Source organism: Mustela lutreola, chromosome X (genome assembly GCF_030435805.1).
Source record: "Mustela lutreola isolate mMusLut2 chromosome X, mMusLut2.pri, whole genome shotgun sequence".
NCBI classification, from domain to species: domain Eukaryota; kingdom Metazoa; phylum Chordata; class Mammalia; order Carnivora; family Mustelidae; genus Mustela; species Mustela lutreola.
The window spans coordinates 103175919-103198861 of NC_081308.1; the positions used below are offsets into that span (position 1 = coordinate 103175919).

At 43.8% G+C, this 22943-nt stretch overlaps 1 long non-coding RNA gene across 2 annotated transcripts; it reads right to left on the reverse strand.

Moving 5' to 3' along the window:
- Window positions 1-4450: 4450 nt before the first annotated feature.
- LOC131821768 (uncharacterized) lies at window positions 4451-22704 on the reverse strand. Of its 2 annotated transcripts, XR_009349975.1 has the most exons (5): window positions 22589-22704; window positions 20036-20200; window positions 16349-16419; window positions 16016-16156; window positions 4451-14979 (listed from the first exon to the last, which is right to left on the reverse strand). It is a non-coding gene; the product is annotated as an uncharacterized LOC131821768 (long non-coding RNA). The 2 variants fall into 2 exon arrangements; XR_009349976.1 differs by lacking the exons at window positions 20036-20200; window positions 22589-22704 and adding an exon at window positions 17483-17694.
- Between the last annotated feature and the right edge of the window lie 239 nt (window positions 22705-22943).

A 22943-nucleotide genomic window follows, 5' to 3' on the forward strand; every position in this document is an offset into this window, starting at 1 on the left:
GTTATGCAGAAAGTACGTGTAGAAGAAAGATCGGCTGTAATTATCCCTGGTCCCTAGAGCCTCCTAAGAGTCCTGAGAGCTTTGTCTCCAACACCATCACTTGCGAGGGGCTGAGGCAAAGCGGAGGCTGACATTTCAGCAAATGCCTCCAGACTCATGCCTGCAGGTTCAAGGTATATTTTCTAAAATTAACTCCACCAGGTTGAGCCATGCCACCCCAGCTAAATTTCTTTTTAAAAGGGGACGACGATAACAGTAGTTGTGCGGGGGAAAATAGGGGCAGTGACATTCGGGTTGTCACTCGCTGGCGCGGGGGGGTTGGAAGCCGTTCTCAATATTCAGGATATTAACACATCCCAGGGTACCTGTAAACACCTCTCCGAGAACCATAAAGTCCTCGAACTGGCCTGTCTCTCATTTGACACTTTTCAGTGGGGGAACGAGTGGAGGGGAATATGGAAACTCTCCCTGGTCCATGACACAGGCCTGGCGAAGGGCAAACTTGGCGCAGAGCGAAGCCTGGCAAACGCTGCGTGCCCCACGGCTGTGTCCGAAGTCACAGGAAGGGCCCCTTGGACTGTGAGCGTTCTTGAACGCACTAAGTACTGGGCAGGGGGTTACACTTGCACCTTGACGCCAGTTTATTCGTAAAAGCATGGAGAACTTGGGACTTTCTCAAGAGGCATGTGGGGTTTCTTGTAGGGTGCATCTGAGCACCCAGAGGGCTCCGCTTTCAGCGAGTTATGGCAAAAACCCAGAGCAAGCAAGCAGCCCCCGAGCTAATCGTTTCGTCCGAATCCCTAGCCCGTCCGTGGGCTCTGGGGGCGAACGGAACCCAACCGGAGAGTCGCATCCATTAGTTACTGACTTGTCAGAGGGGAGAGGCGTGCTCTGAGCCCAATCGGCGAGGGGGATACCGTCGCTTTGGTGCCGGGGCTGCCAGGGCCTTCTCCAGTCCTGCCTCTGGGTCTCTCGCCCTGGAGGGTCTTGGGGCGACAGCCCTGTACCGACCCGCATGCGGCGAGGGCAGGCGGTGAGAAGTTCTCCTAACCGGTCTCCCAGGGCTCGGGGGAGGGGTGGGAAGTTTCATTCCCCACCGCGCCCCCGCCCTGTCCCCGCCCCCGGCTGGCTGGCACCACCCACCAAAGCCCCCTCCCCAAAGCGGTGCGGGACGGGAGCGGGGAGGAGTTAACTAAGCGGCGAGTTAGAAGCCCCGCGCGCGCCCCCTAGCGGCAGCTCTCCTCCGGCAAACGCTGGGACTACTTCGTGGCCACGCCTCGGCCGCGTGCTCGCCCCGGCAAGTCCCGCCCACCACACCTGCTCTCCTGGCTCTCACCCGCCGGACTCCGGCGAGACCAGGGAGTGCCGCGCGGTCAGAGCCCGAGCTCAGACTGGTGCTTTAGCTAACGTCAGGGGAGCGTCCTTCCCCTGGAGACGCGGGATGCGGGACGCCGTCGCTGCTCGCAGGTCGCAGCCCTTCCCCGCGCTCTGCCCTCTTCCTTGCCCCCTCCCGGGATCTCAGTGTAGGTAGCAGAAGAGGAGGAAATATGGTCCGAAGTGGGCCGGGTGAAGGCGGGGTGGGGAGGGCGAAGAGGCGGTGGTGGCGGCGACCTGGAGCTGGAGTTGTCCTTCCGTTCCCGAGGGGCGGCAGCCCGGGGACAGGCGGCAGCTCCTGTGCCACACCCCGTTCACCCCCTGGCAGCTATGGACGGAAAGCATTTTACGCCGCTCCAAACACTCCCACGTGTCCCCCACCATGCGGCTGCTCCCGGAGGTGCTAGTTCTCCAGGGCTGCGGTCCTCTCTGGATCTCTTCCGGAGTCCCTCTCCCCACCCCCACCCCCCCCTTCTTCAGAGCCAAAAGCCACCTAGCAGGCCCAGGGCTACCAGGCGCCCCTCCCCCAACACCGCAAGACTCCGGGGTGGGGGCAGACCCACGGGGCATCAAGGTAAATATCTTCATGCGCTGTTTAAATCCAAGTAGGGAGCCGTTGGCCAGAAGCCTGTTTTGTCAATTACCTTTTATCGGAGCACGGTGAAGCAAGTACAGGATCAGGTCCTACCTCAATTTACATTTTTATAATTTTAAAATCACGAGTTAGTTTTTGCAATAACTTTGATGTTTATGTTAAGTACCGCACTAAAACATGTATCCTGGTTACAGATTTCTTTGGCCCCACATTATATTTTGCGTGGGAGGCAAAAACCATCCCCCTAAAGCAAGCCTCAAACTGAATATTACAGAAGAGTGTCCTGAGGGGAGTGGCATGAAGGGGATAGAAATTTTGAAACAAGCATGAAATAACCTCCGTGTATTTAATGCCATCCACGTCTCTAAAAAGGGGGCATTGGTGGTTTTCTCCTCTCAGAAAGGAGCTTGGGATCAGCATGGATGTAAGTGAAGCCACAGTGCAAGCCAGTCAACCTCAGAACCGGGTGGGCGGCCATTCTAAAACGTGCTTTAGGACTTTTGTCATGGACATTTTCGCACTGGGTTTTATGGCTTTTTCCATGATTGGAAAATAAGTTTTCAATTCGGAGGCTTTAAGGGATAGAAAATGGGATAAATTCCAGATTATGGAAATTGCCCATTGCCGGTGGCAACATGGGTTCATAGAGGGAAAAATAGTACAGAACCATTTTCCTACACCCATACTGTATGTAAAAAAAATTTTTTTTTTCTATGAAGCGTGACACCTAACATAGAAATCCTTCGGGGTAGATGGCAGCCCTCTGTAAAGGAGTATTTCTGTCTCCTGTGCAGTCATATTGAGACCCGGTCTGACCTAGAAGTATTTACATAAATGCACTAAGGAGCTGAGTTATGAGAGTTCAACTGTACTCAATTATTTAAAATATTTAAAACTAGGCAGAACCTCTGAGCTACAATGAGGGATTTTGTAAGTATGCGGACACTGGTGCCAGGGAGTCATTTGTCCACAGAATACAGGACAGGAGTGCCTAATGTCGGCCTCATCATGTTGAGACTGATGGAGGAAGAGGGCTTCAAGTCCAAGTTCTCCTACTGTTGCTTTTAAGCATCTGATAAAGCAGTGTAGGGAGTGGCATCCCTAAATTTTGTCTAAACCACAAAGCAAAAGACCAAAACAATGAATAAACTTGCACTGACCTAAAAAGGGTGAAAATAGGGACACCTGGGTGCCTCAGTCATTAGGCATCTGCCTTCTGCTCAGGTCAGGATCCCAGAGTCCTGGGATCCGCCCTGCATCAGCTCCCTGCTGGGCAGGAAGCCTGCTTTTCCCTGTCCCACTCCTCCTGCTTATTATGTTCCCTCTCTCACTCCCCCTGCTTGTGTTCCCTCTCTTGCTGTGTCTCTCTCTGTCAAATAAATAAAATCTTAATAAAATAAAGGGTGAAAATGGGAGCTCTAATATAGAGGTTGCAGATACCACATCAATTCAATGTTGTAAGACTACTTAAGGCCTACGTGAGTATTCTCTTGAGAATTTTCTGATGTCTTGGGACTTTTTTCCCCTTTGGCAGGACAGTTACAAACAGGTGGGTTTTACGGAATTTGTGTGGTAGATAGATGCAAGGTAGATTTGTACCTGGGTTAATTTGAAGTACTTTTTCATTTTCTCAAGCAGTGTTGACTTATTTGTAGGTCATGGGATCAAAAGGTGATTACTTGAGATGATAAAAAAGTTGTATCTAAGTATTAGCAGGGGAAAATCAGGATGACAATTATTTATTAGCTTTGCTGCAGAGCGTGTGTGAACGCACCATAGGAAACAGGCTGCAGAACTAGCGGTGGGGTAGTAGAGCCGAAAAGCAGCTCGAGAGAGCAGCCCACCGAGGGCTGGCCCCCTACGGCCACAGCTGGGCTCACCAGTCACGTGTGGCCAGGACTTGGGAGGCCCAGGCCTCTCTGCTTTCTCAAACAGGCAAAGCAAACTCAGAGGAAAAGAAAAAGCCTGGTGACTTGCTTTTGCTGGGTTTACATAACGGTCTGTTCATGAAGTTCTGAAAGAAGAGCCACAAGAAACAAAAAGGAAAGAAAATGTGCTCATCTACTTTCAAACTCTACAGCATGCATACCAAGAAACTCTATATGCTTTTCCCTCTCTCTTGCAAATATAATTGACCCTTTTTGTGAAGCAGTATTGGGAACAGGGACCTAATACTGGCCCAGATGGCAGCCCACTGTGGGCTCTGGGTGTTGATGGAGGTTTGACCACTGGTACATTTGAATCTTCCATAGATGAGCTCTGTGAAACCAGCCTTCTTTAAGATTATGTATTCATGCAGAGGAAGGATCCTAGACCCTGAATCTGAGAGCAAAAATGAGGAGTCAGGTAGGGAGAGGAGGCCCACAGTGTCACAGTTTATAGTTTGAAAACTTCTGGAAGGATTAAACACAATATAAATTCCATTAATTAGGATGCCAGATGCTGGGTGGACAAGGAGATCAACTGACATGGTTGGTTTTTTTAAAATTGATTTTATTGAGGCATAACCAACATATAACATCAGTTTCCGGTATACAACATCATGATCCATATACACTGCAAAATGATTGTAGGTCTAGTTAACATCAGTCATCAGTTACAATTTTTTTTCTTGTGCTGAGAGCTTTAAGATCTACTCTCTTAGCAACTTTCAGATATGCAGTACAGTATTAACTAGTCATCATGCTGTACTTTATATCCCCATGACTTATTTTATTACCAGAACTTTGTACCTTTTGACCCTCTTCACCCATATCTCCCACTTCCCCCCACCTCTAGCAAATGCCAATCCGTTTGTTATCTAAAGCTTGGTTTCTTGTTTTGTGGGGTTTTTTGGCAGATTTATCTGAGAGAGACAGAAAACAAGCATCAGTGGGAGAGATGGAGAGGGGCAGGAGAGGGAGACAGAATCCTCAAGCAGACTCCCCACTGAGTGCAGAGCCTGATGCAGGGCTTGATCCCAGGAACCGGAGCCAAAATCAAGAGTCGTCCATAAGTGACTGAGCCACCCAAGCACCTCTTGGTTTTTTTAGATTCCACACGTAAGGTCATACCATATTTGTTTCTCTGACTTAACTGAGCACAACGCTCTGGAGGTCCATCCAGGATGGGCAGGGCTGCGTAGGGAGAAACAGGAAGGAGGCTACATAACTAGGTTCACAGACCTCCCAGACGTGGAGAAATGCTGAGGCATACAAAACCATGAGTATTGTTGTTGGGAGTGAGTTAAGATGGCAGAGGAGTAGGGTTCATCTGGTCCCTGGAATTCAGCTAGGTAATTACCAAATCATTCTGAACACCTGCAAAAACCAACTGGAGATCTGAGAAAAGAAATGCAATTCTACAACTAGACAAGCAACCGCTTTTCAGAAGGCAGGAGGTACTGAGCCGTGAACCTGGGGCAATATATCAGGGATAGGCAGAGGGGAGGAAGCCTACTTAAGGAGACTACTGCGAACTATCACAAGCAGTGGAGCACAAAACCAGACCGTGCAGAAGTCTGCTATGGTGGGGGACGTTCCTGGCTTAAAGATGCATGGGTGGCAAAGCAGGGTAGAATCCCAGGTGGGACAGTGTGGTCTCAGGATCCCCGGGATCACAAGAACAGGGGTACATGAGTGCAGCAGAGTTCCCAGGCATCAGAGCGGGGAGCTGGCGGCAAACCTTGGTTCTAGGCACTGGCTTTCTGCCTGGTGCCACCATAAACTGAGAACGGCCGCACAGTCGAGTGACCGGTCTCTGGGCAGGGGCCCAGCAAAAAGCAGAAGCGCGGCAACACCCCTCCGGACCCTGAGAGGAACGGTGCTGGTCTGCGCCACACGTGTCTGTCAAGTTTGGAGACTTGAGACTGGGTCACGTGCCTCAGATAAAAATGCTCGGTCACAGGCTGGGTGACCAGAGTGCGGTGGGAAACCGGGGAGACAAGAGGGATCGACTGCTTTTCTCTGAGAGCACACTGAGGAATGGGGGTGCGGGCTCTCAGCTCCAGGGCTAGAGAGCGGGACGCTGCCATATTCACCCCCCACCCGTGCCTGCTGAAAGCCTGCAGGAAGCCAAACAGCAGCACACAGTGCCATCCGGAGCCACTTACACTGAGCGGGGCCGCTGGCGAGGAGGACGCAGTTCCACCCAGGCAAGGACACCCGAGCATCAGCGCAACAGGCCCGTCCCCCAGAACACCAGCAGGAACTTCCGGCTAACACCGGTTTACTGATCCCAGAGACCGCAGGACTTCAGCTGTCAGGGAAAGCAGTATATAGCATTCGTGGTTTTTTCTTATTATTCTTTAGTCTTTCAATTTTTTTTTCTTTTAAGCTATTATTTTTTCAATTCTTTATTATTTTTTAGTTTATATATATGTATTATAATATATGTGTCTCTGTGTATGTGTGTGTTGTGTGTGTGTGTGTGTATTTTTGGGGGGATTCCTTTCATTGTATTTTATTTTTGTACATTTATTAGTTTTTCTTTTTTTCCCATTTTGGGATCTACTTTCCTTTAACAAACAGATCAAAATACACCCAGGACCTAGTTTATTGTTTTGCTCTGTTCTACTTCTTGTTTGCTTTTTCTTATTTTGTTTTGTTTGTGTTTTATTCTGGTTTGTTTTTTTCTGGTGGTGTTATTCTTTTTGTCTTTTCTCTCTTCCTTCTGTTCTTTTCTGGACATAATGACAAGTCAGAGAAACTCACCCTAAACAACAGGAGAAAATACTCACTGCCAGGGATTTAATCAATATAAATACAAGTAAGACGTCAGAACTAGAATTCAAAACAACAATTATAAAGGTACTAGCGGGGCTTGAAAACAGCACAGAAGACACTAGAGAATCCCTTATGGTAGAAATAAAATAACTAAAATCTAATCAGGCTGAAATTTAAAAAGCCCTTACTGAGATGCAGTCAAAAAGGGAGGCTCTGGGGCACCTGGGTGGCTCAGTGGGTTGAGCCTCTGCCTTTGGCTCAGGTCGTGATCTCAGGATCCTGGGATCGAGCCCCGCATCGGGATCTCTGCTCAGTGGGGAGCCTGCTTCCCTCTCTCTCTGCCTGCCTCTCTGCCTACTTGTGATCTCTCTCTGTGTGTCAAATAAATAAATAAAATCTTTTAAAAAAAAAAAGGAGGGGGGAGGCTCTAACACCAAGGAAATATGGGGCAAAAGAGAGAGTGATACGGAAGAAAAAATGATGGAAAATAAAGTAGGTGAGAAAAAAAGAGAAAAGCAACTACTGGATCATGAAGGGAGACTTCAAGAAATCAGCGATAGCATAAACGTAAAATAGTATCTGGATAATAGGGGTCCCAGGAAATGAAGACTGGGGCAGAAGGTTTATTTGAACAAATTATAGTTGAGGGGCGCCTGGGTGGCTCAGTGGGTTGAGCCGCTGCCTTCGGCTCGGGTCATGGTCTCGGGGTCCTGGGATCGAGTCCCGCCATCGGGCTCTCTGCTCAGCAGGGAGCCTGCTTCCTCCTCTCTCTTTCTCTGCCTGTGTCTCTGCCTACCTGTGATCTCTCTCTGTCAAATAAATAAATAAAATCTTTAAAAAAAAATTATAGTTGAGAACTTCCCTAATCTGGGGAAGGAAACAGGCATTCAAGTCCAGGAGGCACACAGAAACCCCCTCAAAATCAATAAAAATAGGTCAACACCCCAACATATAACAGTGCAAATTTCAGAGATAGAAAGTCCTGAAAACAACTAGGGACAGGAGGTCTATAACTGACAAGGGTAAGAGCATTAGACAGGCAGCAAACCTGTACACAGAGACCTGGCAGGCCAGAAGGGACTGGCAGGATATATTCAGGGTGCTGAGTGGAAAAAATATGCAGCCAAGAAGACTTTGTCCAGCAAGCCTGTCATTCAAAATAGAGTTCCCAGGACACACAATAACTAAAGGAATTCATGAACACTAAATCAGCCCTGTAAGAAATATTAAAGGGGATCCTTTGAGTGAAGAGAGAGCCCAAAAGTAACAAAGACCAGAAAGGAACAGAGAAAATCTACAGGAACAGAGAAAATCTACAGAAACAGCCACTTCGCAGTAATACAATGGAACTAAATTCATATCTTTCAATAATTACTCTGAATGTAAATCAGCTAAATGCTCCAATCAAAACATATAGAGTATCAGATTGGATTAAAAAAAAAAAAAAAACAAGACCCAGGGGTACCTGGGCGGCTCAGTTATTTAAACATCTGCCTTTGACTCAGGTCATGATCTCTGGGTCCTGGGATTGAGCCCTGCATTGGGCTCCCTGCTCAGCGGGGAGCCTGCTTCTCCCTCTTGCTCTGGCCCTTCCCCCTCACCCTGCTCTCTCTCTCAAATAAATAAATAAAATCTTAAAAAAATAAGACCCATCAGTCCACAAGAGACTCATTTTAAACCCAAAGACACCTCCAGATTAAAAGTGTGGGGTGAAGAACCATTTACCATGCTAATGGATATCAAAAGAAAGCTGGGGTGGCAATTCTATCTAACAAACCAGATTTTAAATCAAAGACTTAAAAAGAGATGCAGGAGGACACTATATCATAATAAAAAGGTCTATTCAATAAGAAGATCTCAGTTCTGCCCCTAACTTGAGAGTAGCCAAATATATAAACTAATCAATAACAAAATTAAAGAAACACATTGATAATAATACAATAATAGTAAGGGACTTTCACACTCCACTGAGCAATGGAGAGATGATCTAAACAGAAGATCCTTGCTAAACAGCAAGGCAGCAACAGCTTTAAATGACACTGGACCAGATGGACTTTACAGATATATCAGTACATTCCATCCTAAAACAAGAGAATACTCATTCGTCTCGAGTGCACATGGAACATTCTCCAAAATGGATCACATTCTGGGTCACAAATCAGGTCTCAACCAGTACAAAAAGACTAAGATTATACCATGCATATTTTCAGGCCACAAGGTGGCTTTAAGTTCAAGGTGCTTTAAACCTTGAACTCAATCACAAGAGGAAATTTGGAAGGAACACAAATACATGGAGGCTAAAGAGCCTCCTACTAAAGAATGAATGGGTCAACTAGGAAATTAAAGAAGAATTGAAAAAATACATGGAAACAAATGAAGATGAAAACACGATAGTTCCAAACCTCTGGGAAGCAGCACAAGAGGTATTAGGAGGGGAAGTATATAGCAATGCAGGCCTTTCTCAAGAAGCAAGAAAAGGCTCAAATGTGTAAGCTAAAGGTGTAAGCTAAACTTACCTCTAAACGAGCTGAAAAAGAACAGCAAATAAAGCCTAAATCCAGCAGAAGAGAAATAATAAAAATTAGATCAGAAATCAATGATAGAGAAACGAAAAAAAATAGATCAACAAAACTAGAAGCTGGTTGTTTGAATTAGCATGATAAATCCCTAGCCAGACTTATCAAAAAGAAAAGAGAAAGGACCCAAATAAATAAAACCATGAATGAGGGGCACCTGGGTGGCTCAGTCTGTTAAACATCTGCCTTCGGCTTAGATCATGATCCCAGGGTCCTGGATCTTGTGCGACTTGATCCCCTCATCCGGCTCTCTGCTCAGTGGAGAGGCTGCTTCTTCCTCTACCTCTGCCTGCTGCTCTGCCTACTTGTGCTCTCTCTCTCTCTCTGGCAAATAAATAAAATAAAATAAAATCTTAAAAAAAAATAAAATCATGAATGAGAGAGAAGAGATGACAACACCTAAGAAATACAAATATAAGACAATATGATGAGCAATTGTATGCCAACAAATTAGGCAATCTGGAAGAAACAGATGCATTCCTAGAAACACATAAACTACCAAAACTGAAACAGAAAACCCGAACACACCCATAACCAGCCAAGGAATTGAAATCTGCAATCAAAAATCTCCTAACAAAGAGTCCAGAGCTGGATGGCCTCCCAGTGGAATTCTACCAAACGTTTAAAGAAAATTAATACTGGGGTGCCGGGGTAGCTCAGTCAGTTAAGCATCTGCCTTCAGCTCAGGTTATGATCCCAGAGGCCTGGGACTGAGCCCTGCATTGGGCTCCCTACTCAGTGGGAAGTCTGCTTCTGCTTCTCCCTCTCACCCTCCACCCCTGTGCTCAAGTGCTCACTCTCTCTCATTCTCTTTCTCTCAAATAAAATAAAGTCCTAAAAAAAAAAAAGAACTAATACCTATTCTTCTGAAACTGTTTCAAAAAATAGAAATGAGGGGCAAGTGAGTGGCTCAATTGGTTAAACGTCTGTCTTCAGCTCAGGTCATGATCTCAGGGTCCTGGGATCAAGCCCCCACACTGGGCTCTCTGCTCAGCGGGACATATGCTTCTCCCTCTCCCTGCCACTCCCCCTGCTTGTGCCCTTTCTCTCACTCTCAAATAAATAAAAATTAAAAAAAAAAGGAAATGGAAGGAAAACTTCCAAACTCGTTCTATGAGGCCAATATAACCTTGATCCCAAAACCAGAGACCCCACCAAAAAGGAGAATTACAGAACAATATCCCTGATAAACATGGATGCAAAAATTCTCACCAAGATCCAAACTAATTGAATACAGCAGTACATTAAAAGGATTAGTCACCATGACCAAGTGGGCTGCAAGGGTGGTTCAACATCTGCAAACCATTCAATGTGACACACTACATTAATAAAATAAAGGACAAGAACCATATGATCCTCTCAATAGAAGCAGAAAAAGCACTTGACAAAGTACAGTGTCCTTTCTTGATCAAAACTCTTCACAGTGTAGGGATAGAGGGTACTCTATCTACATACTCAATATCATCACAGCCATCTATGAAAAACCCAGAGCAAATACCATTCTCTATGGAGAAAACTGAGAGCTTTTCTCCTAAGATCAGGAACATGACAGGGATGTCCATTCTCACCACTGTTGTTCAACATAGTACTGAAAATCCTAGCCTCAGTAAACAGACAAAAAAAAAAAAAAAAAAAGAAATAAGAGGCATCCAAAATTGGCAAAGAAGTCAAACTTATACTTATTGCAGATGTCACGATACTCTATGTTGCAACCCCAAAAGACTCACCCCAAAATTGCTAGAACTGATATAGGAATTCAGCAAATTTGCAGGATATAAAATCAATGCACATAAAATAATGTGCACATCAACGCACATAAAATCAATGCTGCATTTCTCTACACTAACAATGTAGCAGAGCAAAGAGAAATCAAAGAATCGATCCCATTTACAACTGCACCAAAAACCATAAAATGCCTAGGAATAAACCTAACCAAAGAGGTAAAAAATCCGTACTCTAGAAACTATAGAACACTTATGAAAGAAATTGAGAAAGACACAAAGAAGTGGAAAAACATTCCATGCTCATGGATTGGAAGAACAAACATCATTAAAATGTCTCTACTACCCAAAGCAATGTACACATTAAACACAATCCCTATCAAAATACCATCAGCATTTTTCAGAGCTGGAACAAGCAATCCTTAAATCTGTATGGAACCAGAAAGACCCTGAATAGCCAGAGGAATGTTCAGAAAGAAAACTAAAGCCGGAGGCATCACAATTCCGGAGTTCAAGCTCTATTACAAATCTGTAATCATCAAGATCTCACGGTACGGGCACAAAGCAGACACACAGATCGATGGAACAGAACAGAGAACCCAGGAATGGACCCTGAACTCTTTGGTCAACTGATCTTTGACAAAGCAGGGAAGAATGTCCGACGGAAAAAAGACAGCCTCTTCAACAAATGGTGCTGGGAAAATTGGACAGCCACATGCAGAAGAATGAAAGTGGACCATTTCCTTATACCACACACAAAAATAGACTCAAAATGGATGAAAGACCTAAATGTGGTACAGTAATCCACAAAACCCCTGAGGAGAACACAGGCAGCAACCTCTTCGATCTCAGCCACAGCAACTTCTTGCTTGACATTGTCTCCAAAGGCAAGAGAAACAAAAGCAAAAATGACTACTGGGACTTCATCAAGATAAAAAGATTCTGGGGGCGCTTGGGTGGCTCAGTGCATTAAAGCCTCTGCCTTCGGCTCAGGTCATGATCCCAGGGTCCTGGGATCAGGCCCGGCATCGGGCTCTCTGCTCAGTGGGGAGCCTGCTTCGTCTTCTCTCTCTGCCTGCTTCTCTGCCTACTTGTGATATCCATCTGTCAAATAAATAAATAAAAATCTTTAAAAAAAAGATTCTGCACAGCAAAGGAAACAGTCAACAAAACTAAAAGGCAACCTACAGGATGGTAGAAGATATTGACAAATGCCTTATCAGATAAAGGGCTAGTACCCAAAATCTATAAAGAACATATCAAACTCAACACCCAAAGAATAAAGAATCCCATCAAGAAATGGGCAGGGATGCCTGGGTGGCTCCGTGGGTTAAAGCCTCTGCCTTCGGCTCAGGACATGATCTCGGGTTCCTGGGATAGAGCCCCGAGTCGGGCTCTCTGCTCGGCAGGGAGCCTGCTTCCCCCCTCTCTCTCTGCCTGCCTCTCTGCCTACTTGTGATCTCTGTCAAATAAACAAATAAAATCCTTAAAAAAAAAGAAATGGGCAGAAGACATCCAAATGACCAACAGACACATGGAAAAATGCTCAACATCATTTGGCATCAGGGAAATACAAATCAAACCCACAATGAGATACCACCTCACACTAGTCAGAATGGCTAAAATTAACAAGTCAGGAAACGACAGATGTTGGAGAGGATGTGGAGAGAGGGGAACCCTCCTACACTGTTGGTGGGAATGCAAGCTGGTGCAGCCTCTCTGGAAAACAGCATGGAGGCTCCTCACAAAGTTAAAAATAGAGCTACATTACAATTCAGCAATCGCACTACTGGGTATTTTCCCCAAAAATACAAATGCAGTGATCCGAAGGGGCACCTGCACCCCAATGTTTATAGCAGCAATGTCCTTAATAGCCACAATACGAAAAGAGCCCAGATGTCCACTGACGAATGGAGAAAGAAAATGTGGCATACACATACAACAGAGTATGACTTCAACCATCAAGAAGAATGAAATCTTGCCATTTCAAGTGACATGGATGAAACTAGAAGGTATTATGCTAATTAAAATAAGTCAATCAGAAAAAGACAAATACCATATGATTTCACTCTTATGTGTAATTTAAAGAGCAAAACAGATGAACATTGGGGAAGGGAAGGAAAAATAAAAATAAGTATAGGAGTACAGAGAGGGAGACAAATCACAAGAGACTCTTAACCACAGAATAAACTGAGGGTTGCCGGCAGGGGAGATGGAGTGCGACGGGGTAACTGGGTGAGGGGCATTAAGGAGGACACTTGATGGAATGAGCACTGGGTGTTGTATGTAAGTGATGAGTCACTAAACCTACCTCTGAAACTAGCAATACACTGTATGTTAATTAAATTGAATTTAAATTTTAAAAAGATAGGGAAACATCTTTTCCTAATATAGGAAACCTAAGATAGGAAAACATCTCATCCTTAATGAGATGTTCAAAAGGAAAAAACATCTCATTCTCCCACTCCCCCTGCTTGTGTTCCCTCTCTCTCTCTCTCTGTCAAATGAATAAATAAAACCTTTAAAAAAAAAAACATTAAAAGTGGGAGAATAAAAACAAAGCAATAGGCCTAGACCAGAGCTTGGCACATAGTTCACGCTCACTAAGGGTGAGCTGAATGGAGGGAGTGCAGTATGAACTTTCCTAAGATATTTCAGCAACAATGAAAAAGCTTCTCCTCCATTGTGGTTTAAAATCTCAATAGCATATAAATTGGTATGCTGTGTTTTTCTATTAAGACATTAACTATTCAATATACCAAACAAATCCCTCTTTTCTAACTGAAGGTTTAGTTTAAGAATAGGAGGGCCAAGTGTTGGAGACATCAGAAAGTCTTAATTCTCAGAAATACGACTCCCATCGCCGTGGGTCATGCTGTCATCATAATCTCAGATGGACCCTATAATGTCATTTGTGTCCTGGAACCCAAATGGAGATGGGTTATTCTGGTGTCCCTGTGGCCCAGAACACCCAGGGCTAATCTACTGGGTGAGATAATGGTATTGTAGTTAAGTAGGAAAATGTCTTTTTTTTTTAAAGACCTGCATATAGAGATATTTAGCATCAAAGTATATTTATAATTTACTTTGGCTACCTTAGCAAAAAACTCATATTTGAAACAACTATGTCAAAATGCTAACAAATGTCTAACCCGAGTTGTAAGTATATGGTATTACTTATACTATCCCCTTTGCTTTCCGGAGTATTTTCATAATGAAAAGAAAAATACCTTATGTGTTTGGGGTCAGGGACACTCAGTCTAATAGAGGAGACAGAGGTAAAGAAATAATCGGAATCTGGAGTGATACAGGGAAGCATGGGGGTACTCTGGGCGTACAGAGAAGTCTCATAATCAGGCCAGCTTGCTTGGGAAGGGTGCTTCAGGAATGGTGACTCTTAAGCTAGTTCTTTTACAAATCAATCTTACTGGGGCACCTAGGTGACTCAGTCGGTCAGTTAAGTGTCTGCCTTCAGCTCAGGTCATGATCCTGGGGTCCTGGGATTGAGCCCTACATCGGGTTCCCCTGCTTAGTTGGGAGCCTGCTTCTCCCTCTGCCTCTGCCTGCTGCTCCCCCTGCTCATGCTCACTCACTCTCTCTGTCAAATAACTAAAATCTTTTAAAAAAAAATCATTTCTTTTGGGGCACCTGGGTGGCTCAGTTTGTTAAGTGTCAGCCTTTGGCTCAGGTCCTGATCCCAGAGTTCTGGAATTGAGCTCCATGTTGGGCCCCCTGCTCAGCGAGGAGCCTGCTTCTCCCTCTGCCTGCTGCTCCCCCTGTTTGCATGCTCTCTCAGTCAAATAAATAAATAAAATTTTTTTAAAAAGTAAAAATAAAACAAAATCAGTTTTATTACGAAAGTACTGCATGCCCACTGTTGAGGAGAGTAAGCCAAGCAGTATGCAGGGAGAGACTGGCGCTGCAGGCAGATGGCCTCTGTATCAAGTCACAGAAGCAAGAGAAAGAACATGGAAGACTGAGGAGACAGTCGTTCTCGGGCTAAGAGGATGCTGCAAGAGGGAGAGGGCATGTGCGATCAGAGAGGGATCAGTCAGGGTCCGAACTTCACCCTGAACACGACAGAGAGCTGCCGAAGGACTTTTAAGTAGGGGACAGATGTGCTCACATCTGTGCTCTCAGAAAGTTCATCAGGGGCACCTGGGTGGCCCCGTCGGCTAAGCGGCTGCCTCTTCATTTCAGCTCAGGTCACGATTTCATGGGCTGCGGGATCCAGCCCTGTTGTCAGGCTCCATGGTCAGTAAATACAGTAAAATTGATAAGATTCTCTCCGTCTGCCCCTCCCTCCCACCTGCACACCTGCACACACTCTCCAAAATAAATAAATCTTTATTTTAAAAAAAAAGGTAGTTTACTCTTCCAGCAGTGAGGAAGAAAAGCAACAACAGGAGCCAGGAAACCCAGTGACATGAGGGGAAAAGACACCTTTATGCAATGTCCCCAGAGGCAGGGGGTCAATCATCCTGTCAATCATCAGCCAGGAGAAGGCACAAAAGGTGGCTTTCTGTGAGGCACCACACCACGGGGGGGGGGGGTGTCCTCCATAAATCAGCTGCCAGCCAGCAGGGGGTCCTCTGCGGTGTGACTTTTGGAAAATGGCACAGAGGTGCCTGCTGAGTGTGAGGACAACACAAGAGAGCTGCTCCCCAGGCCTGAAGCAGCCCCATGGGGCTGGCTCTGCTGCTGCACGTCTCCCGGCCCAACCCCGCCTTGCTTCGGTTTGCAGCCACGACGTGTCCTGTACGGCTAGACAACACCCATCTGGGGTCACAGCACTCAGGTCTGGATCTCAGCTGTGTGGGCCTGAGTGCAGTGTCACAACCTGCTCTGCGCCCTGTTTCCCCATCTCTAAGCCACGTGTGGATTGAACAGCACTGAGAACACCCAGCGCTTAGAGGGGCTCCTGGCACCGAGACGGCCAGCGCTCAGCACCTCTCGGCTACTGTCCTTAACCTTCCTCTGAAATCAGTTCTACGAAGTAAAACGAGTTTTGAAGCCAGGCTTGCAGAGCGATGCCAGCCTTCTTACCACTGGAGTCTGAGTCAGAGTCAGAGTCACTGTCGCTGTCATCAGAGTACTTCTTGTGTTTTCTTTTAGAGGATTTCTTCTTTCTCTTTTTCTTGGACCTCTCTTTTGAATGATTAGACTTCTTCCTCTTCTTCTTTTCTTCTACATGAAGTACAAATACAAAATTAACTTCTAGGCAAGTATTACGATTATCAATTTTACTGTATCTGAAATACTGAAAAAGAACAGATGACAGGCAACTTGAATTGTAAAAGCAAAGTCTACTGTTTGACTATTTATAAACATTTTTTTCAACTTCTCAATACAGCAGCTCTGTAGTAGTTAAAAAAGTACCTTCTGAAGTAGAAGCTGAACTGGTGCTTTTCTTTGGCTCATCGTCCTCCACTGGTGTGTGTTCATCAGAGCTGAATTTGAAGAAGACGGTTTTAAGAATCAGAAAACTGATAAACCGTGAATCATGGAGTATAAAAATACAGAATCAAAAAATTTCAGTAATGACCCCGGTTGTCCAAGAACATTAAAAGCAAACACCGGAATAACTTTGTAAAGGTACAGTTCAAGAGTGTACCACCTTCAAAATAACATAATAATCATTTACATTTGCATGCTTTAGCATTTACAAAACACTATTCAAACTGAAAGCAACATGTAAGATTTTTATTTTCTTTTAAGACTTAGTTTATTGGGGCGCCTGGGTGGCTCAGTGGGTTAAGCCTCTACTTTCAGCTCAGGTCATAATCTCAGGGTCTTGGGATCAAGTCCCGTGTCAGGCTCTCTGCTTAGCAGGGAGCCTGTGCACCCCCCCCAACCCCTTGCCTGCCTCTCTGCCTACTTTTGATCTCTGTCTGTCACATAAATAAATAAATCTTTTTTAAAAAGACTTAGTTTATTATTTGAGACACAGAGAGAAGGGGGGAAGGGGCAGAGAGAGAGAGAGAGAATCCCAAGCAGATTTTCTGCCTAATGCAGAGCACAATGCAGGGCTCGATCCTAAACCCCGAGATCATTACTTGAGTCAAAATCAAGAGTCGGACACTTAACCAACTGAGCTACCCAGGTGCCCTGTAAAATTGATATTTTCAATGCTGCCTACAAGATACTCACTTCAGACCTAATGGCATGCACACTGAAAGTGAAGGAATGGAAAAACATTTACTGTGGAAATGGAGGTGGAAAGAAAGCTGAGGTAACAATACTTATATCAGACAAAATAGACTTTATTTTAAAAAATTTTTAAATTTTGAGTAATCTATATGCCCAACATAGGGCTTGAACTCATCACCTCAAGATCAAGAGTTGCACATCCTACCAACTGAGCCAGCAGGGGCCCCAGACAAAATAGACTTTAAAACAACAACTAACAGGGGTGCCTATTTTCCATTTTTTTGGTTTAAAAAAAATATTTTTATTGTTACGTTCCAAAGAGGACATAAGAACAAAAAGCCAGTTATCCAATAACTGCTATACCTTTCAGAAGGAGGCACCCAGAAAGGAACTCAGTCTTAGTTCAAAGCTGTACACAACAGAACTCAAACACCTGCCTCTCCACCTACTGGAAATGTTGACAAATGTGTATGTCACCAATCCAGAGACACCTGGGGTTAAAAGAAAATTCCTTTATTACAAGCGTCCATGTCTTAGGATTCATCCTTAAAGATACTGGAAGAAGATGAGAAAGACCACACACACCAGACCATGTTTAGTCATTAGAGTAAACTAGCGAATTGCTAGTTTGTTCAGGATACGTTGCATCAGACACCACAGTACACAAGGAAAACCTGCCTTTTATGAATAAATGAATTCAATAAGAACTCACACAACAGGAATCCAGTGCATTTACACAGTAATAATGAAGTGGCAGAATGAGAAATTAAGAAAAAAATTCCATTTATAATTGCACTAAAAATAATAAAATACCTAGGAATAAACTTTTTTTAAATTTTTATTTATTTATACGACAGACAGAGATTACAAGTAGGCAGAGAGGCAGGCAGAGAGAGGAAGGGAAGCAGGCTCCATGCTGAGCAGAGAGCCCGATGCGGGCCTCAATCCCAGGACCCTGGGATCGGGACCTGAGTCGAAGGCAGAGGCTTTAACTGAGCCACCCAGGCGCCCCTCCTAGGAATAAACTTAAGTAAGGAGGTGAAAGACCTGAACTCTGAAAACTATAAAACATTGATGAAGAAACTGAATATGACACAAACAAATGGAAAGGCAGCCCATGCTCATGGATTGGAAGAATAAATACTGTTAAAAAGAGCATTCAACCTAAAGCAATCTATAGATTTAACGCAACCCCTAGCAAAATACCAACAGCATTTCTCACAGAACTGAAACAGATAATCCTAAAATTTGTAGGGAACCACAAAAAAATTCCAACCAGCCAAAGCAATCTTGAAAAAGAACAAAGCTGGAGGTATCACAGTCCCAGATTTCAAGATCTACTACAAAGCTATAGTAACCAAAATGATATGGTAGTGGCATAAAAACAGACACATGGATCAGGTGAACAGAGTAGAGAGTCCAGACATAAACCCACACTTTTATGGTCAATTAATCTATGACAAAGTAGGCAAGAATATACAATGGAGAAATGACAATCACCTCAACAAATGCTGTTGGGAAAACTGATTGGCTACATGCAAAACAATGAAACTAGACCACTTTCTTACATCATCCACAAAAATAAACTCAAAATAGATAAAGGACTTAAATGTGAGACCTGACACCATAAAAATCCTAGAAGATAACACAGGCAGTAACCTCTCTGACACTGGCAAATGATCTGATAATGGGTTAATATTCCAAAATATATAAAGAACTCACAGAACTTGGGGTGCCCGGTTGGTTAAGTCAGTAGAGCATGTGACCTTTCATCTAGGGGTTCTAAGTTCAAGTCCCACACTGGGTATAGAGATTACTTAAAAATAAAATCTTAAAAAAAAAAAGAACTCAAGCAATTCAACACCAAAAAAATGAATATCCAATTAAAAAATGGGCAGAGGACCTGAACAGATATTTTTCCAAAGAAGACATCCAGATGGTTAACAGACAAATGAAAAAATGTCCACATCACTCATCATCAGGAAGTGCAAATTAAAACCACAATGAGGTATCACTTTATACCTGTCAGATGGCTAGAATAAAAACACAAGAAATAACAACTTCAGGTGAGGATGTGGAGAAAAAAGAACCCTAATGCTCTGTTGGTGGGAATGCAAACTGGTACAGCCACTATGGGAAAGAGTATGGAGGTTCATAAAAAAATTAAAAATAGAGGAGCGCCTGGGTGGCTGAGTCAGTTTAGTGTCTGACTCCTGGTCTCAGCTCAGGTCTTGATCTCAGGGTCATGAGTACACTGAGTGGAGCCTACTTAAAAGAAAAAAATTTAAAATAGAATTACCAAATGATCCAGTAATTCCACCATTTTTATCCAGAGAAAACAAAAACACTAACTAGAAAACATATGTGCACCCTTGTGTTTATTGCAGCATTATTTCCAATAGCCAAGCTATGGAAACAGCCCAAGTGTCCAATGACAAATGGATAAAGATGTCGTGCATGTGAGTGTGTGTGTGTGTGTATACACACACATACATATACGTACACATACACTATGGAGTATTACTCAAACATAAAAGAGAATGAAATCTTGCCATTTGCAACATGGACAGACCTAAAGGGTATAATGCTAAGTGAAATAAGTCAGAGAGAAACAAATACCATATGATTCCACTCATATGTGCAGTTTAAGAAATTAAACAGAGTGAACAAAGAAAAAAAGAGGCAGACAAAAAACCAGACTCTTAAATACAGAGAGCAGGAGCTCCTGGCTGGCTCAGTTAGTGCAGCATGCAACTCTGGACCTTGGGGCTTTAAGTCTGGGCCCCACACTGGATGCTGAGATTACTTAAAAATAAAATCTTAAAAAAGAAATACAGAAAACAAACTGTAATTGCCATAGAGAAGGTGGGTAGGGGAGTGGATGAAATAGATAAAGGGGATTAAGAGTGCACTCACCAGGGCGCCTGGGTGGCTCAGTCTGTTATGCATCTACCTTCAGCTCAGGTCACGATCCTGGGGTCCTGGGATCGAGTCCCGCATCTGGCTCCTTGCTCGGCACGAAGCCTGCTTCTCCCACTTCCACTCCCCCTGCTTGTGTTCCCTGTCTTGCTGTGTCTCTCTCTGTCAAATAAATAAATAAAATCTTTTAAAAATAAAAAAAAGAGTACACCCACTGAGATGAGTGATAAGTAAAATTGCTGCATCATTATATGGTACACCTAAAACTAACATAATACAATATGTTAATTATACTTGAGCAACAACAACAACAAAAAATCCATGGAGGAATCGTAAATGCATATTGCTAAGTGAAAGAAGCCAATGTGAAAAGCCTACATACTATATGGTTCCAACTATACGGCATTCTACTAAAGGCAAAACTGTGAAGACAGTAAAAAGGTCAGTGGTTGGAGGGTAGAGAGAGATGAATAGGCAGAGCAGAAAACTTTTTAAGGTAGTCAGACTCTTGTGTATGATAGTATAATGGTGAGTACATGTCATTATACAGCTGTTCCAAACCCACAGAATGTATAATATCAAGAACGATTCCTAACGTAAACTATGGGCTTTGGGTGATTATGATGTGTTGGTGTAGGTTTCGCCGACTATAACGGAAGTACCACTCTGGTGAAGGATGCTGACAGTTAAGGGGGCTGTCCATGTTTGGGGCAGGGAGTATGTGGGATTTCGCTGTATTTTGTGCTCAGTTTTGCTATGGACCTACACTGCTCAAGAAAAAAAAAAAAGTGATTTATCTTTTCAGAATGAAACCACAGGGCCAATACAGGAAACTATAAGGAAAGATGGAGAAAAAACTAGAGATGGGAAGACTGAAGGAAGACCTCATGATTGCAAGGACATAGGGTAGAGCAGCAACCATTCTCTCCCCAGAGCAAGAAGCTAACACACTACAGGAAAAAGAGATTTCATTCTGTTGTAGAGAATTCTGAAAATGAGTATTATTAAAATTCTACAATAGTTAAAAAGGGAATTTCCATATCATATAATCTTTTCTTCTGGAGATCATATCCGGAATAATTTAGGTATTGCCTATAACATTATTTTTAGGGTTTCTTCCAACTCAAATTCTATGATTTCAGGTTTTTTTTTTTAAAGATTTTATTTATTTATTTGACAGAGAGAGATCACAAGTAGGCAGAGAGGCAGGCAGAGAGAGAGGAGGCAGCAGGCTCCCTGCTGAGCAGAGAGCCCGATATGGGACTCGATTCCAGGACCCCGAGATCATGACCTGAGCCGAAGGCAGCGGCTTAACCCACTGAGCCACCCAGGCGCCCCTGATTTCAGGTTCTTAAAATCATTTCTTTTAAGAAAAAGTTTTCTGGTTTGTTATTTTTATTTTTTAAAAGATTTTATTTATTTATTTGACAGAGAGCTAGAAAGCACAAGTAGGCAGAGTGGCAGGCAGAGGGAGAGGGAGAAGCAGGCTCCCCACTGAGCAGGAAGCCCGATGTGGGGCTCAATGCCAGGACCCTGGGATCATGGCCTGAGCCAAAGGCAGATGCTTAACAACTTAGCCACCCAGGAGCCCCCAGTTTGTTTTTAGAAGATTTTATTTTTAAGTTTGCTCTATGCCCAACATGGGGCTTGAATTTACAATCCTGAGATCAAGAGTTGCATGCTCCACCAGCTGAGCTGGTCAGGTGCCCTGTAAGAACAAGTTTCTGGGGCGCCTGGGTGGCTCAGTGGGTTAAGCCTTTGCCTTCAGCTCAGATCATGGTTTCAGGGTCCTGGGATGGAGGCCTACATCGGGCTCTCTTCTCAGAAGGGAGCCTGCTTCCCTGTCTCTGCCTGCCTCTCTGCCTACTTGTGATTTCCCTCTCTGTCAAATAAATAAATAAATACATCTTTAAAAAAAAAAGAAAGAAAGAAAAAAGTTTTTGATAATCCTTTATCACCCTGTCACAAATTACAAATTCTGTCAAAGCACATTGTTTCAACTCAACTTAAAGTAGACCCAGAAACAGATGAGAGGTAGGGGGTCTGGCTGGCTCAGTCAGTACAGCACACAACTTTTGATCTCAGGGTGGTGAGTTCGAAGCCCATGTTAGACATAAAGATCACTGAGGGGGGATAAAAAAAATGCTTATGAATAGCACCAAGGAAGAAAGAAATAAGGAAAAAGCAGCAGCATTAAGCCTTCAGAGACTACTGATGTTAGGAAAATTAACTAAACCAAGCCATACTGGTATATTCATTTTAAGAAATCCCTTTGTAATGCTAAAATATGACAAGCAATCTGCTACTGAGTTAGCTGAGAAATTCAAAATAATAGATATGTATCATTAACACTGAACCCTTCTATGAAAAAGAAATTAGCACCCCATGAATTATAATTTAAAGAAAACATTTAGCTAAAATCCACTGGCAACATGTTTTAATTCTTACATATGTTCCACGTTTTTTTTTTAAATGATTTTTTTTCTATTTTGTAAAGTAAAAGAATATCATAACAAAATATCACATACTGGGTGGCCTTTATTTTCTCACCATTCTGGAGGTTAGTAGATGAAGATCAAGGTGCCATCAGAACTGAATTCTGGTAGACCTCTTCTCTTGGCCTGTAGATTGGCAACTTTTCCCTGTGTCCTTACATGGCCTTTCCTCTGTGCACACACAAGAAGGTGGGGGGTAGATATCTGGTATCACTTCCTGTTCTAAGGATATCAGTCCTACTGAATTCAGGCTCCAGCCTTATGACCTCGTTTAACCTGAATTACCTCTTTTAATTCCTTTTTTTTAAAGACTTTATTTATTTATTTGATAGAGACAGAGAGATCACAAGTAGTCAGAGAAGCAGGGAGAGAGAGAGGAGGAAGCAGACTCCCTGCTGAGCAGAGAGCCC